This window comes from Furipterus horrens, unplaced genomic scaffold, assembly GCF_987537825.1.
Source record: "Furipterus horrens unplaced genomic scaffold, mFurHor1.1.pri manual_scaffold_4, whole genome shotgun sequence".
NCBI classification, from domain to species: domain Eukaryota; kingdom Metazoa; phylum Chordata; class Mammalia; order Chiroptera; family Furipteridae; genus Furipterus; species Furipterus horrens.
Genome location: NW_028327174.1, coordinates 79,691,850 through 79,706,515, shown reverse-complemented (window position 1 = coordinate 79,706,515; position 14,666 = coordinate 79,691,850). Strand labels below are relative to the sequence as shown.

Sequence of the window (14,666 nt, the reverse complement as noted above, 5' to 3'; positions counted from 1 at the left end):
GCCACATGTAGAATAGGTGTCAAAATCTCAGCAGAGAGAGATGGCTCTGCGGTACACCTAGGTCAAGGCTGTGCCCCAGAACCAGGAATCCCAACCTGAGCAAAGCTCCCTTAAAACCCACCCCAAGTCCTATTGCAGAGCCACCAAACTTCAAGGTGGAGGTATCAACTCAGACCGAGATGACGAGGGCTGCTTATCCCCAGCTTTGTGAGCACCATTAAGCCTTCCAGAGTTATTTCAAATCCTGGGAGGGAAGGAGGCCACAAAGCAGGCTGAAATTAAGTGGCTGGTCAAGTGGGATGGAAGGCCGCAGGACATTGAATTCCATTCAAAGACAATCAAGTGCATCGCCCGCATGCAGCTGAGCTACCGGCCTGGAGTCAGACTTATTACATGAGCAATGGGCTCTCCTCGCCCAAAAAAGTTAACAAGTGACCACAAAACAATGACCAATATACCTTTAAAAACATGTTAAACTTACTCAATATTTATTTTTCCTGAAATGAAAATAAATACACTGGATTATATTATTTTCCTCTATCAGTGAAGTTCCCCTCAAAATAATAGAACTCAGTATTACTAAGTGTCCATAAAAATAGGTGTTACTATCACACATAGCTAAAATATAATAAAATGTGTTACAGTCTTCTGGAGAAGTATTTGATATATATCAAAAAGCCTTTAAATCATAGATACACTTGGGCCAAACAATTCTATTTCTAGGTATTTATTCAAAGGAAGCACCTGTAAATACAAAAAGGTGGCAATTTATATTAAAATGATTCATAGAAAAGTTTTAAACCACAAGAGGGTTTCACGATCCACTGCTAAATGAAATACACAGGTTCTAAATTTTATGATAGTTTATGTCTTAATTACATTTCTTAAAAAACTGAAACAATATTTTTAAGAGGACACTCCCACTAACTGAATCATCAGATTATTTTACTGCTGGGGTTTCAAAGGTGAATGAAAGGGTGGATCCCTCAGTATTTCAAGAATGATGGGGAGAATGGGCTGCTAAATACAGTGCTGTGTTAGTGTCAGTGTGTGTCTGGAGAACACAGTACACTTAGGCTGCTGAGAAGGGCAAAAGAAGTCTTCAGAGATGTGAAGTTTCACTCCATAGAAATGGGATAAGCTTTTGCTACGTGACAGGCTGTGTTCCAGGTCTTGGTAATCAAGACAAAGCTCCTGCCCTCCTGCAGTTTACAGCCGATAGGAATAACAGATTGTTTACACAGGCAGACACTGGTAACACTGTCAGTCGGGCTTTAAAAAATGCAGGCTAAGGGGCCAGAGCAATCAAGTGGTGAGGAAAGGCCTTTGGTGATATTTGAGAAGTGACCTAGGGAAAGGGCATGAGCGAGCCATGCAAAGGGCTGGCATGCGTGGAGTGGGGGCTAACAAGGCCACCGATAGGGAGGCAGTGGAATGCACCCCACAGAGAATCATAGGGAATGAATGTGAGAGACCGGAGGGAGCAGATCATGTAAGACCTAGCATGCACTGTAAGAAGTTTGGAATCAATTTTCTTTTTTGGTAGTGCAAACCACAGCTTCAATATTGGATGCCACATGTTTCTCTGACTCATATAATTTCCTTGATGTTAACAAGCAAAGGGTCGAACTGCCTCCAAGAACTGCACAAAATATGGAACACTTCATGAATTTGTGTGTCATCCTTGGGCACGAGCCATGCTAATCCTCTCTGTGTCATTTTAATTGTAGAGTATGTGCTGCTGAAGCAAGCACTGGAATTTCTTTTGATTAGGAAGGAACACCATGGAGGCTTTTACATAAAGGTATAAAAAAAACTCAAGATTTTCGGTGAAAAAATTGACAGAAGAGAAAACAGAAAGACCCCTTAGGAGGTTATTAATATTCCACGGCTAAGAGTCATGTAAAAGCGGTAGAAGCAGTGAGATGTGGACGGATTTGGAATCCCCTGAAGATGGGTGGCTGGTGAAATGGGTATAGAAATAATATAAAAACAGGAGTCAAAGACGACTCAGCAGCTCGCAGCACCTAGGTGAATGCGGGCAACACTTCATCGCAAGGGAGAGACTGTGTGGGAACAAGTGTTGGTAGGAAGATGCGTGTGCAGTGGAGTAATCAAGTTCCATCTGACTGAGAGCCTGGGGCAAGAGAGATTGGAGAATTCGGAAAGACTGGCCAGATAGGAGGCCACATTGTCAAGGATAAAGAACACCACTAACTGGCACCTTGCATGAAAGACAATGACAGGCAAAGGCATGCAGGAATGTCAAGGGAGGAAGCAAAAAAAGGGAAAAAAACTGCTAGCATTTTAATCATGCTTTCAATAAAAATATATATTAAAAAGCATCATAAAATATAAACACTTAGTACCGTTTAAAATAACTACTTTAAGTAACTTGCTTTTAATAAATATTTAAAATATTTGATAATTTTAAAAATATAAATTATATGTTGCTTTCTCCACAGCTTTGATATTATAAGTAAAAAGGTTAGACTTTAAGGCATAAACACAAAATAGCTAATTTTTAAAATATTACATGACTGAAGGTGTTCAGTTTATTTAGATTTCCTGTTCTATTACAAGTTTTCATATCTTTCCTAGATCTGTTCACTTGTATGTTTTCCCTTTAGCTTACAGAGGGCATCCACACATACTGTAAGAACATTTCAGCAGGAGATCATTAACGTGACAGGAAACTACCACACCTTAAGCTCCATTTGGTCAAATGACGTAGGTTGTTACACTGCACTGCTTATACTAAGCTCAACGTCAAATTAAAAGCAAGTTGTAGTGAAGTAGAAATTATGTTTAAATAAAATTTATAATTAAATTATAGGTAAAATATCCTAGAATTTGCTTAAGTTATAGGGATCATTTTTAAATATTAAAACGGCTATTTCTAGACTTTAGAATAATACATCTACCTTTGAATCACAAACCAAACAGAAAAATGTCTATTTTTAATAAAAACAATGAACTTTCAGCAATTCATTGAACGTAATCATTTCTTTCCTTTACTCAACAAAGATTTACTGTGTGCCTATTGTGTGCCTAGCTTTATGCTAAGCACAAGGATGAAAGCGGTGAAGAACAGACACAACCGCACCCCATGATGCTTCTCGAACTGTAGCTGTTATGAGAACATGCAAACCAGGGCTGTGAATTTCACTGAGAACAGTTGGTCTGACCTAGTTGCAGTACTCAGGGAAGGTTTCCAAAGGGACTGCTGCTTGCTCTAAAAATCTGAAAGATGTGTATAATTAACTAGCTGGAGGGGAGACAAGGTAAAGCCTCAATGGCAGGCAGGAAAACAGAAACACCACATGGAGCCCTGGGTGAGAGAGACAGGTGTAGAGGTGGGCCAGATGAAAAGGCAGGGAGGAGAGCACACCTGGCTTACAGGTTACATGAGGGAATCTGTGGTTATCTCCATTATAAATATCACTCTGAGGGCAGTGTGGATAACACTGGGATGAGAACAGAAGAGATGTAGGCAGATTAGCCCAGGCTTTTAAAAGAGTGAATGAGGTTGATAATGGAGATGAAGATTAGTGGACTGACAGGAAGGATATTCAGATAATACAGAGAGGACTACAACACGGACAAGAGAGAGAGAGAGAGAGAGAGAGAGAGAGAGAGAGAGAGAGAGAGTGTGTGTGTGTGTGTGTGGACTCGGATGGGGGCGATGAGGTACCAAGATGACCTCTAGGTTCATGATTGTGATACTGAAAGCAAGCATTCGGGGGGTGGGGGTTAAGGAAGTAATATTATAAGTCCAGTAGAGATTGAGGTACCTATGAGACATCTGAGATGTCAAGGATGCGGCTTGTCACTCAGGATGAATCAAGAGGCCAAAGGCAAGACAAAGTAGTATTTCAAGAAAACAGCATAGTCAATTCTGAAGGTATGTCAGATGCTGCAAATATCCACTGGACTTAGTGACACAGATGGCTGGTAACCTCAGTAAGGTGTGTTTCTATGGAACAGGCCTTGAAGCCAAAAGGAATGTGGGTATCTCTGGGGGTGTGGTGAGGAAATGAATACCTTAGTGCAGATAACTCTGTCACATCTGGCTGTGAAGGGGAGGGGGAGTGATAATGTCAGCAGACCAGCGGACGGGGATAAGACACGTTGAGGGTTTTGAAAAAGAACACAGAAAGTCAGAACATAAATCACAACTGGGCCTAAAAATTTCATGTCTAGTTTTTCTCTTATTTTATTTTCTCAGTTCTATTGAAAATTAGAAGGAAAAGTAACTCAAAAACATATTCTTCTTAGAAATATTAGATATGTTTCCAATTTTGGCCAAATTAAACCTGCCCAGAATCCTTTAAACTGAGCCTTGGTGCTCTAAAAACACTTGATTCCTACTTTTGTTTTGACACTTACCAGATGTCCTCCAATTAACATTTGTTATCTTCTCTTTTATTTGTAAATGATTTTAGGAGAATTGTTTATAATCAACATTCAGTATAAGGGCCAGATGCATAGTAGGTGGTCAAAGTGCATGGAAATGGAAATATCTTGAAAAAGCAACCACTCTAAACACACTTCTGAAATGTATCCTTTCATTGGGAAGTACTATTGCCTCAGCGAGGTGTGGTACAGGTTCCAGTGGATAAATGTGATTAAATCTTAAGGCCTAAGTGATGCCCAGGAGGCAAGTAACCCCTAGTTTCACTGTCATCAACACCTCCTCCCTACAAGAAAAAAAAAAAACCCAAAACACATATTTTAGTCAGCAATCTCTGGTCCATAAAGTGGCACTAGAAGTTCATAGAAAACAGTTTCCAATAGAAAACTTTCTTTTCATGGATAAACTGGTTGATGTGTTTTTAGTTTAAGGAATGAGTGGAGTTAGCCAAAAATCTTAGCCATTAGCAACAATACCAACCATTCTACTGGGCTGTTTGTGCAGTGGGTGCTTCTTTTTGCCACAACCAGCTTTTTGAGCGTTGCTGGGTGGCTCCATCCCTGACTGCTCAGCAATAGCTTGGGACATGACTACGCTGATTGGCCTCAAGAGAGTTGGCCTTGGCTTGCGGAGCTCAGCACTGACACTCATGCTGCAGAAGTTTAAATCCCTTGGGGATGGTTAGGAAAGCTGCCTTGTGAGAGTGGAGAAGCAGGAGCCTCTCAACAACAGCTGCTTTGCAGCTGGGTCACAAAGGAGAGCAAGAAATCCCTAGACACCATAAAAGGTAGCGGATGATGGGAAGGCCGTCTCGGGGCCTCCATTTGTCACTGGCAGGGTGCCACTGCTCTCAAATCCAAATGTTCTCGCAAGGGGATAAAGCCAGATGTAAATAATTCCCAAATTTTATACTTTTTTTTTTTTTTTGTAGACAGCTTCAACAGTAAAGGACAGAGAGGGTTATTTAATTTATTTAGACATGAAATTCTTTGATGCTTTAACTATGGTACTGAAGAGAACACTGGATTCAATAACAGAAACCTGAGTTTCAGCCTGGTTTTGACACCAAAGTGAATAACCAAAGAACCTGGGCTAACAGAACTCTACTTGTTATGATTCTATGTTAAAGAAATAGAATTCAGAGGAACTAATCACTGGTTTAAACTTCAGGTTAAAGAAAAGTTACATTCTTAATTCATGTCACCAACTTCTGTCTCCACTACCTTCCAGTCCAGGATCGGGAAGAGGAATTGGCCCCTCCCCTTCTCAGTGAGTCTACATGGAGATTGGGGGTAGTGGCTGAGACATAAAGTCAACTCTAGTTTATTTTTCTTTTTTCTTTTAATGTACTAACGAGTGAAATTAAATGAAGCTGGTTAAATGATCCATTTATCTTCTTCTGAAACTTTCTACTTTAAAGATAAAGACAGAATTACCTAGAAAGGTTCTTAAACCAACCAGACCACATATATATTCAAAGTGTATGTCCTGTGCCTCCAAGTTATTCTGGTTTGCCTGAAACTGCTCTGTCTATGCCCTCTGTTCCAGTGTAAATATAATGTCACCCCCTTCGTGGTTTTGACGGATATTCTGTAGTTGCCCTACTTCTTGCTTACCCCTCCTGAGTACGCACCAGAGTACTTAAGAAACAACGGCTTTTAAGACACTGCAATGTCCCACCAGAAAAAACAACTAGGCTGCATTAGCAGCATCAGTGAGGTCTCACCATGACCTCAGCTTTCCATTCCCAAAATACTCTTAACAAAGAGAGCATTAACAAAGGCATCTTTTCACAGCACAAGACCATGGGATCTCTGTCAAGCATAATTAAGTTTCCATTCATCTTCTCCATTTTCCAAAACCACATTTTTCAAGAAGTCTGTGGTCCCAGCACATTGCAGTCCTACATTCTCTTTATAGGTTTAATAATAAGAACGGAAACGTTATGGTGCAGATTACTGCATGCCAGGCACTATTCAAGCACTTTATGTGTATTGCCACATTAAATCCTCTTAACACACCTGTCATACTATTATACTATTATCCACTTTACAAAATTAAAAAACAAAAACAAAAACAAAAACTGAGGCACAGAAAGGTTAAGTGCCTTGCTCTAGGTGCAAAAGCTTGATTTGGCAGAGCTGGTATTCAAACAAAAGTAATCTGACTTCACAGTTTATTCTATTTATTACATTATAATCGTGGTCCAGAAGTTCACTACCAGGAATTATTATACTACTTAAAGATAAGTTTTATAGACTAGAGATCCACCCATACATTCATGCATCCACCCATCCATCCATTTCTCACCACATAATTAAAAGTAGGTAAGTAGGCCTTTTTCAATGGCGAGATGGTACTTAAAAGGACCCTTGTTAAACATATGTATAGCACATAGGAGAAAACAGAGACCAAGGCATCTATTCACCCTGAATGGGTCAGGGAAGGAGGTCTCAAAAAGAAGGTGGCTGGCATACTTTGGCTGGCTCACAGATGGAGGACAAGTTGGCTGGGCAGCAAGACAACTGACTGTCTAGTCAATCCAACTGCTGGTGGCTTAAAAGTTCTCTTTGTTAAGATTTAAATTAAGAACATGCCCTGGCTGGTGTGGCTCACTGTATTGAGCACTGGCCTGTGAACCAAAAGGTCACCGGTTTGATTCCCAGTTGGGCACATGCCTGGGTTGCGGGCCATGTTCCCAGTTTCTCTCCTCTTTCTCCCACCCTTCTCTTCTCTCTGAAAATAAGTAAGTAAAATCTTAAAAAAATAAATTACGAACATCATTTAGAAATTCAGTGTGATGAAGAGATTTACTTCTTGTTTAAACACCATTAAACGGAATTGCGGCTTACAAAAGTTAATTTGATATCAACCAACTCAAAATGCATCTATTTGACAAAATGTGTCTATTTAAGAACTAAACTTACCAAATTTCTACTTTATGTCAGGCCATGATTCTTGAGCCACATTCTGTGAATAACTGTATGTGACTTATAAAGAAAGAAAATCTACTGAAAACAGCATTGTTTAGTAAGCAACCCTCATTCACTTTCAGTTCTAGAGTGTGAAGTGACCAGAGGTGGTACATATAACATTAAAGGAACCTATACATTAGGTCCATACATTGGCATACACATAGCAAATGGTCAGAGGCTGGCGCATTACTAGCAGAGTGAGTTTGTATGTATAAATGCATATGACAAGCACATCGCCAACATGGATCATTCCCAAATCCTAGTGGTATAGTGCGCTAGCTGAAGGATATGTGCAGGAGTTTGGGCATTATTAAAAAATAAAATTCCCTTTCTCTCCTTCTTGCAGTAAGACAAAATGTGTATTATTGCAAGAAATTGTGGGCCTCTAATATGAAAAATAAGAGTAGAGAGGTGACATGGAGATGGAGAACAGAAAATCTGGACTTGCTTGCCTCTGGACAATTTAATAGTAGTTTGACTCAGGGCTAAATTATCACTACCAATATCTCACACCCTGGTCACCTTGGTAGAAAATGCGTGCTATAAAGGCTGCACAGAACTCACCGAACACCAGTGTCCCAAATAGTGTTCATCACAGTCTGCAGTTTAACTGACACCTGAGCTGTCAGGTTTATCTGTGAGATACAAGAGGTACTGAATTGCCACCCCTGATCATAGGCTCATTTTCAAAAAAGTACTATGGAGGCACACAATGTAAGAGGGCAGTGTAGTCAGCTTGACACCGTTCCCTGCGACACTGCTATAAACACAGAGCAGTTTTTGGGAGAAACACAGTGACATCCAACTTCTCAAAAAGAAATGCATGTGCACTTTGGGAGATGTGGTGGCATGCCATAAAAAAACACACATGTACACACGTGGCACTCTGAAGGCTTGAGGGGAAATATAAGCTATTAAATTGCTAAATCATTTAAAGCAGTTTTTTTTTTAAAAATAAGCATAAATATGTTACAAAAAGAGAAGCACTAACACAGAGGAAAGAACAGAGGCTTGTGACTGAGATCTGAGTTTGACCACCTTCTAAGCAACAATCCTTAAACCAGCTGGGCTATTGGGCAAGGTGTTGAACATGTCCAGAACACGGTACAAAGACAAGAACGGCACCACCAGATAAAGTTTATAACTGAACAGTGTGTGTAAAACTCTTACAACACTGAATTGTACACAGTAAGTGCTCAACAAATGTTAGTTATTATAATGTTTGTGTATTAAGAACAGCAGTCATTTTTATGCAATATCTTAAAATAATTAAATTAGCTAAAAATATTTAAAAAGTATGACACAGCAATACATTGTGAGTACTCACAAAAAATATATCAGTTCTCTTAACTAGATCTTTTATATCTAAACCCACTTACCCAAAAGTAAATCGTGGAAATAGATGGTTATTTTTCATTATTTAAAATAATATTCTTGTAACAGAGTCATATGAAGAACTTCATGTTCCAAAATACTACACTGTCTCTTGTTATGGAATGTCTGAGATTACTGTGGGCAAAATTCTTTTTTGGGATAAGAGAGTTTGAAGAAAGAGAAATCAGGGAGGATACCAAAGCTTGAAACTGACGTTACAGTTAAAAAACAAACAAACTTAGGACTACTTTCGATAAAACTGGAAAACCCACATAAACACTGGTGACGGTTTAAGAATACATTTCCCTCATCCAGAAATATGTGTTTTCCAAAAGGTCTATTTTCTCCTTGAAATGCTACCATAATTTGGCACATTCAGGTTGAAGTAGTTAGCATGGTTTAAGCTGCTCCCGATCTTAGAATAGTAAGAGCACAGAAAAATGACAGCTGACTCTCAGTATTGCAATATTCAGATGGCTGCCATTCCACAGAAGCAAAACTTTCATCAAAACGTTTTATTTAAGTCTGTCATATTTCACATTGCTTTTTCAAAGTAAGTGACTATAGGTGACCATGTTAACTTATTTTATTTTAAAAAATATAATAATGAAATAAGAAAGATTGATAATGCAATGGAGGAAAAAACAAAGTAAAGTACAGAAAACACCCAGAGAAGACATTATTTCCAGCAGATAGCTTCTGTACTGAAAGGTAAGCAAGAAATAACAGAAAAGGCAGTTTCAGGTGTTGTCAGACTTACTAGATTAGTAAATGAAGTTAGAAAAGTATGAGACTAAGTTATGTGTCTAAACAAGAGTCATTTCAAATAAATCACAGTATCTTTAAGAAAGATTTTATAGCACAGAACCCATTCATTCTTTCAGGCATGGCGGCTTTTTTTAGATTTAGGTAACTTACAATAATAACACTAATCCATTCATTTCATAAATATTTGGATCTCTACAATGTTATTTTTAAAAAACTTATTCCTCAGAATTCCAAGTAAAGGTTTGTTAAATGTCTTTTAGTACAATGGTTATTTTAATATTTGTTTTAAATTGAGAAAGCAATGTTGTGTTAATTGAAAGTTAATGCTTGCTAAGATCATAAATGAATTTCAGCAAAATGATAGCAAAACCATAAAAATAAAAGCTTGTTTCTTCTATAATCATCATCTGTATAAATTTAACCTAATCATTTTTTGTGGAAAATATTTCATATTGCTCTACATCCCACCAAATTTATATATCAAGCTGATCTTCAAGTAAATTATATAAATATTATGATAATTTCTATTAAGAATAGTATTATTCCTGGCTGCCATACAACATACTTAATAAAATAAAAGAATAGATTATCTGTATTCTATTATACCTGTCAGAAAAACACATATTCATTTTCATCACTACCACTGTTTATGAAATTCTACAAATTCCCTCTGCAGTGAATGATTTATATTATGTCCTCTTCTGAGATTACATTCCAAGGCTAGCAGAGCAAAACATCCAGAAGATGATACTCCCCTATGTTATCAAATGGAAAAACAATAAAGGAATATATTCCATTTTACATTTTTTATTCCTATCTTTCAATAATGATCAGTTCTATAGTTAAAGGATTAACATCATTTTTACTGAGACAAAAAGAAAGAAATTATTTTACAGCCAAAATGTTGTTATCAAAGTGTTGTCCAACCCTTTCAAATAATTTTTAAATCTTTCTTTAATGCTAAGAAACTGACATTTTTAACCAACAGAATGAAACAAAGAAATGTAAGTTCTCATATTTTTTACTTAACTTTAACCTACTCAAAACATCATTTTCCCATTTCTGCTCAATTATTTGCATAAATCTTCACTTTTGCTATTTATTCCTTCAAACTTTTAGTTTTCCTTTTCTCACTCTTTCCCTCCACCATACAACATTAAAATAATGTATTTGTTCAACAAATAGTTAGTGCTTTACAAGATCACCCCTTGGCATCTAAAACAATTAATGAGACTGAACTGATACCCTAGACTAGCTCTCAGTCTATGGAGAAGACAGCCATGAAAACAGCTAACAGTAATAGAAGGTGATGGACCTCCTTTCATGGGGGCATAGAGAACAGAAGAATTAAGTCAGCGGGGAAGCACAGTGATGTGTCAGTGCTGTACCCTGACAGAACACTGTATGTGAGATGAGCCAAGTTCTGCCTCAGAGTCATTTCATGTATATTCAGTCAACAGATATTTATGAAGGGACGGGGTCCCTTCTCTCACTGTCTATAAAAACAAATAATAGTAATATATAAGTATTCAGCTATCATGTAGATATTCATACAGAGTAAGAACCCTGGAAGAGAAGCACTAAGGGACAGCTGGAAGAATCACTAACTATTTTATGAAAGGGAATGTTAAAGATAACACTAAACTGATGGGTCAGATGTTGCCAAGTGGAGAGAGAGGAAAAAGATCCTCCCGGACGAGGCAGCTGCCTGTTTGAAAACATGGGGCAACAAGATTGCTGGTCTAAGTTTGGAAATGAGGCAGTCTGTAAAAGACACTGTGAATAGGAACAGATCTCTAGCTGACAAAGTTTCTTCCGCCAGCGGTGTACACGTTAATAATTCTAAAACAACTATATGTGAATACTGGAACATTAACTGCTCAGAAAATACAAGTGTCTGTGTATTAGCCAGAGTACGAGTGTATCCCCTTGCTCTGCCATTGGAGAGAGCCTGGAAACAACACCCCAGTAGCACAAAGTACACCTAGAACCCAGATCTTAGTTTCTGAACTTTATTCCAATAAAAGGATCCAGGGCTCCTTAGAAAACTGTTTGATTCTAGGACTTGGACAGAACATATATGAAATCAGATTAGAGCATGTTATAGTGACAAAAAGTAAGACTACACCCAAAGGGGAAAACACACACACATGTACACACACACACACACGTACACACACACACACACACACCAGATGAAGGTAAGTCAAAGGGACATAGAAGCCTGTGGAAGAACTGCCACTGATCAAAGCTAGGCAACAAAACCAGCCTGAGCAACAAAATGAATAGTAGAAACATATTATAACCTAACACATAAAATAAACATTCCTGAGTGCACACTAATAGACATAAAATTTTCAATAAATGAGAAGAAACAAATCTCCATGCAGAAGAAGATCAAATAATTTATATAGGTACTCTATTCTCAAAGAGAAGCATAACTTCCACTACTTAAGTGTGGACTGCATACAGTGACCTCTTTCCAAAGAGTATGGGATGGAAAGGAAAGGAAAGGAAAGAGTGTCTTTACACTGGAGAAATGCGACAAAAATCCACCTCAAGCCAGGCCATCCAAATTAACAGAAGCAATGATAAATCACACTGAGAGTAAATAACCTAGATATGATGAGAGAAGAATGGCCCTTTATTCTGTGGTCTTCTGTTAAAACCTCAGTCTAACGTGACCAAGCACCAGCCAAATACCAACAGAAGAACGTTCTACAAAGTACATGACCAGTACTCCTCAAAATGGTTGAGATAGTCAAAAACAAGTGAAACCTGAGAAACTGCCACAGCCTAGAGAAGCCTCGGGCAACAAGACAACGAAAATGACACGTGGTATCCTAGGTGGGACCCTGGAACATAGAGGAAAATGGAAAAACTGAAGGTAATAAAATATGTCCTTTATTTAATAGTAACATATCATTACTGGCTCATTAATCGTGACAAATGTACCTCATTAATATATCATGTTAATAATGGAGAAAACTGGGTTTCAGGCATATCGTAACTTTTTGTACCAACTTCGCAATAATACCATAATCTAAAACTGTTTTAAAAGATAAAGGTTATTAAAACATTAATTTCTTAAAAGATCTACGGGAAATGTCAAAGAATTTTAGCCTTTGTTTTATTTGAATTAAAAAATGCATGGGTAGCTATCACAACATTCTCTCTTTTTACAAATGTTTGAAATAGTTTGTAACAGTAGCAAATTCATACTACAAAAAATTTTTAAATACCTGTTCTGACTCAAACTGCTAAATAGGAGGGTGAGTGTGCCAGGAAAGGAAAGAACGCAAGCCATACGTGCTTCCTCTGCTATAGCACAGAGTGGGGCAAAGGCATGTTTACAGTTGTTAGGATGCAAAACACAGAATTCATTGTTGTATTATTAATTATTGTATTATTTTCTACACAAACACCTGTAAACCTGCTCCCTCCACCCCATTCTTTGTAGGGTGTATGGAATGGCATTTAGTACAGTTATGTCAGGAAAAAATTTAAATTTTGCAATGATCAGATGCTATTTCTAATTCAGGAATGAAAAACAAATACAAGATAATTTGCATCTGGTCACAAATTAGTAAGTGAATTTCCTCTATCGAAATTATGGTTTACATTTAATGAGTTCAAACAAAGTTGTTTTGTTCTACTTGTATTCTGGAGATTGTAACATATGCTAAGCACATATAACATTATCAGCTATAGTCCAAGTCACTTTGGTTTTAAACAAATGGCTATTTTTCTAGGGTAGCTCTAGTCCTAACATGAATAACCTTTTATTTTCTTCCCAAATCTTGACCTTGGTGACACCTGCATCCTAATTTCCTGAAATTTTCTTCCTATTTCTGCCCACCCATCATGGAGGAAAGCAAGAAATTACACTCCAGTTTTTACTAAATTCTTAGATGTTTCAAATGAAATGATTACTTAAGAATGAACTAAATTACTAGGTTGGCAATTGCTCCAGTAATTTGTCCTTGCTCCAATGTGTCCTTGCTCCAATGTGCTGGTCTGTTAGGTAAAACTCAGTGCCTTTTTCACTTTCATATATTTCTGGAACTTCCGGACTCTAAGCCCTATGCCTTGCAGTTCGATGGATCATAATGGTCCTCAGAGTTTATTTGGCAGGACTTTCTTTTCTCTAGACGATGAGAAGTTCAACTTAAAAAAAGGATTCCATAAAAAATATTCTAAGTACAAAATACTTATTCTAAGTACAAATAAATATTCCAAATTCAAAAAGACTTTCAGGTCCTTTAATAAGTAATATATATGTTCAATATTTTAAGAAGGAAATATACTATTCAGCTTTTCCCACACTAACTTGACTATTTTTTTAAAGAAACATCTAGACATACTAATGTCTATGGAATATGTTTTGGGAATATATTTTGTAACTTTTGGGAACAGCACTTTAATAGAAACTAGCACTTTAATAGAAACTATCAAAGCAATATAGGCAGTGGAAAATCTTCTTCGTACCCTTAAATTTCACCATATTAAACATTTTTCCTTTTATTATCAAGTAAAAGCAATCCTTACCATGTAACATTACTTAGTGAATAAGTTTTAATATTTATAGTCAAAGCAAAGGTTTCAAATTTGTAAGTGCCTATGCATATGGGCAGTTACTTATCTTTATAGGTTGAGAACTGTTGAAGCTGTGAGGGGCAAAGGAGTTAGGATAATTATACTTGTGGAAAGGCATACCCTAAGTGAAAAGATGAAAAAAAGAGAATCTCAAGAAACTACATTAAGCCAAAACAATGGATTTCAACTTAATTCTAAACCACTGCTAAGGTAATAATCTTTTTTAGGTATGCAAAGACATCTTGAAACAGGACCATAAGCTCCCAATCAGCAATTTTCTAAAATGAGTACATTTCTGATTCAAGCAGACAAAACTTCTGTTCTTCTTCTAGCTATTGCTGTTTCATTCCAAGAGATAAGAAATAGAGCAAATTATATAGGAGATAATGTCTTCAAGCTCCATTAGTCAGGGCCAAAAATTTCCCAGAGTTACCATTACATATAACAACTAGACTACTTATTCCTCCATTACCTGACATTATAATGCATGGCTTTCTACAATGGACAGTGCCTATCTTAAACTCAGTGCCTCATGGCTA

General features: G+C 37.4%; 1 protein-coding gene and 1 non-coding gene across 4 annotated transcripts in view; both read right to left on the bottom strand.

Moving 5' to 3' along the window:
- TMTC2 (transmembrane O-mannosyltransferase targeting cadherins 2) overlaps nucleotides 1–14,666 on the bottom strand; it is a 396,110-nt gene that overhangs the window by 100,084 nt on the left and 281,360 nt on the right. The window lies entirely within an intron of this gene.
- On the bottom strand, nucleotides 1,648–1,754 carry LOC150012278 (U6 spliceosomal RNA). Its single transcript, XR_016510897.1, has one exon. It is a non-coding gene; the product is annotated as a U6 spliceosomal RNA (small nuclear RNA).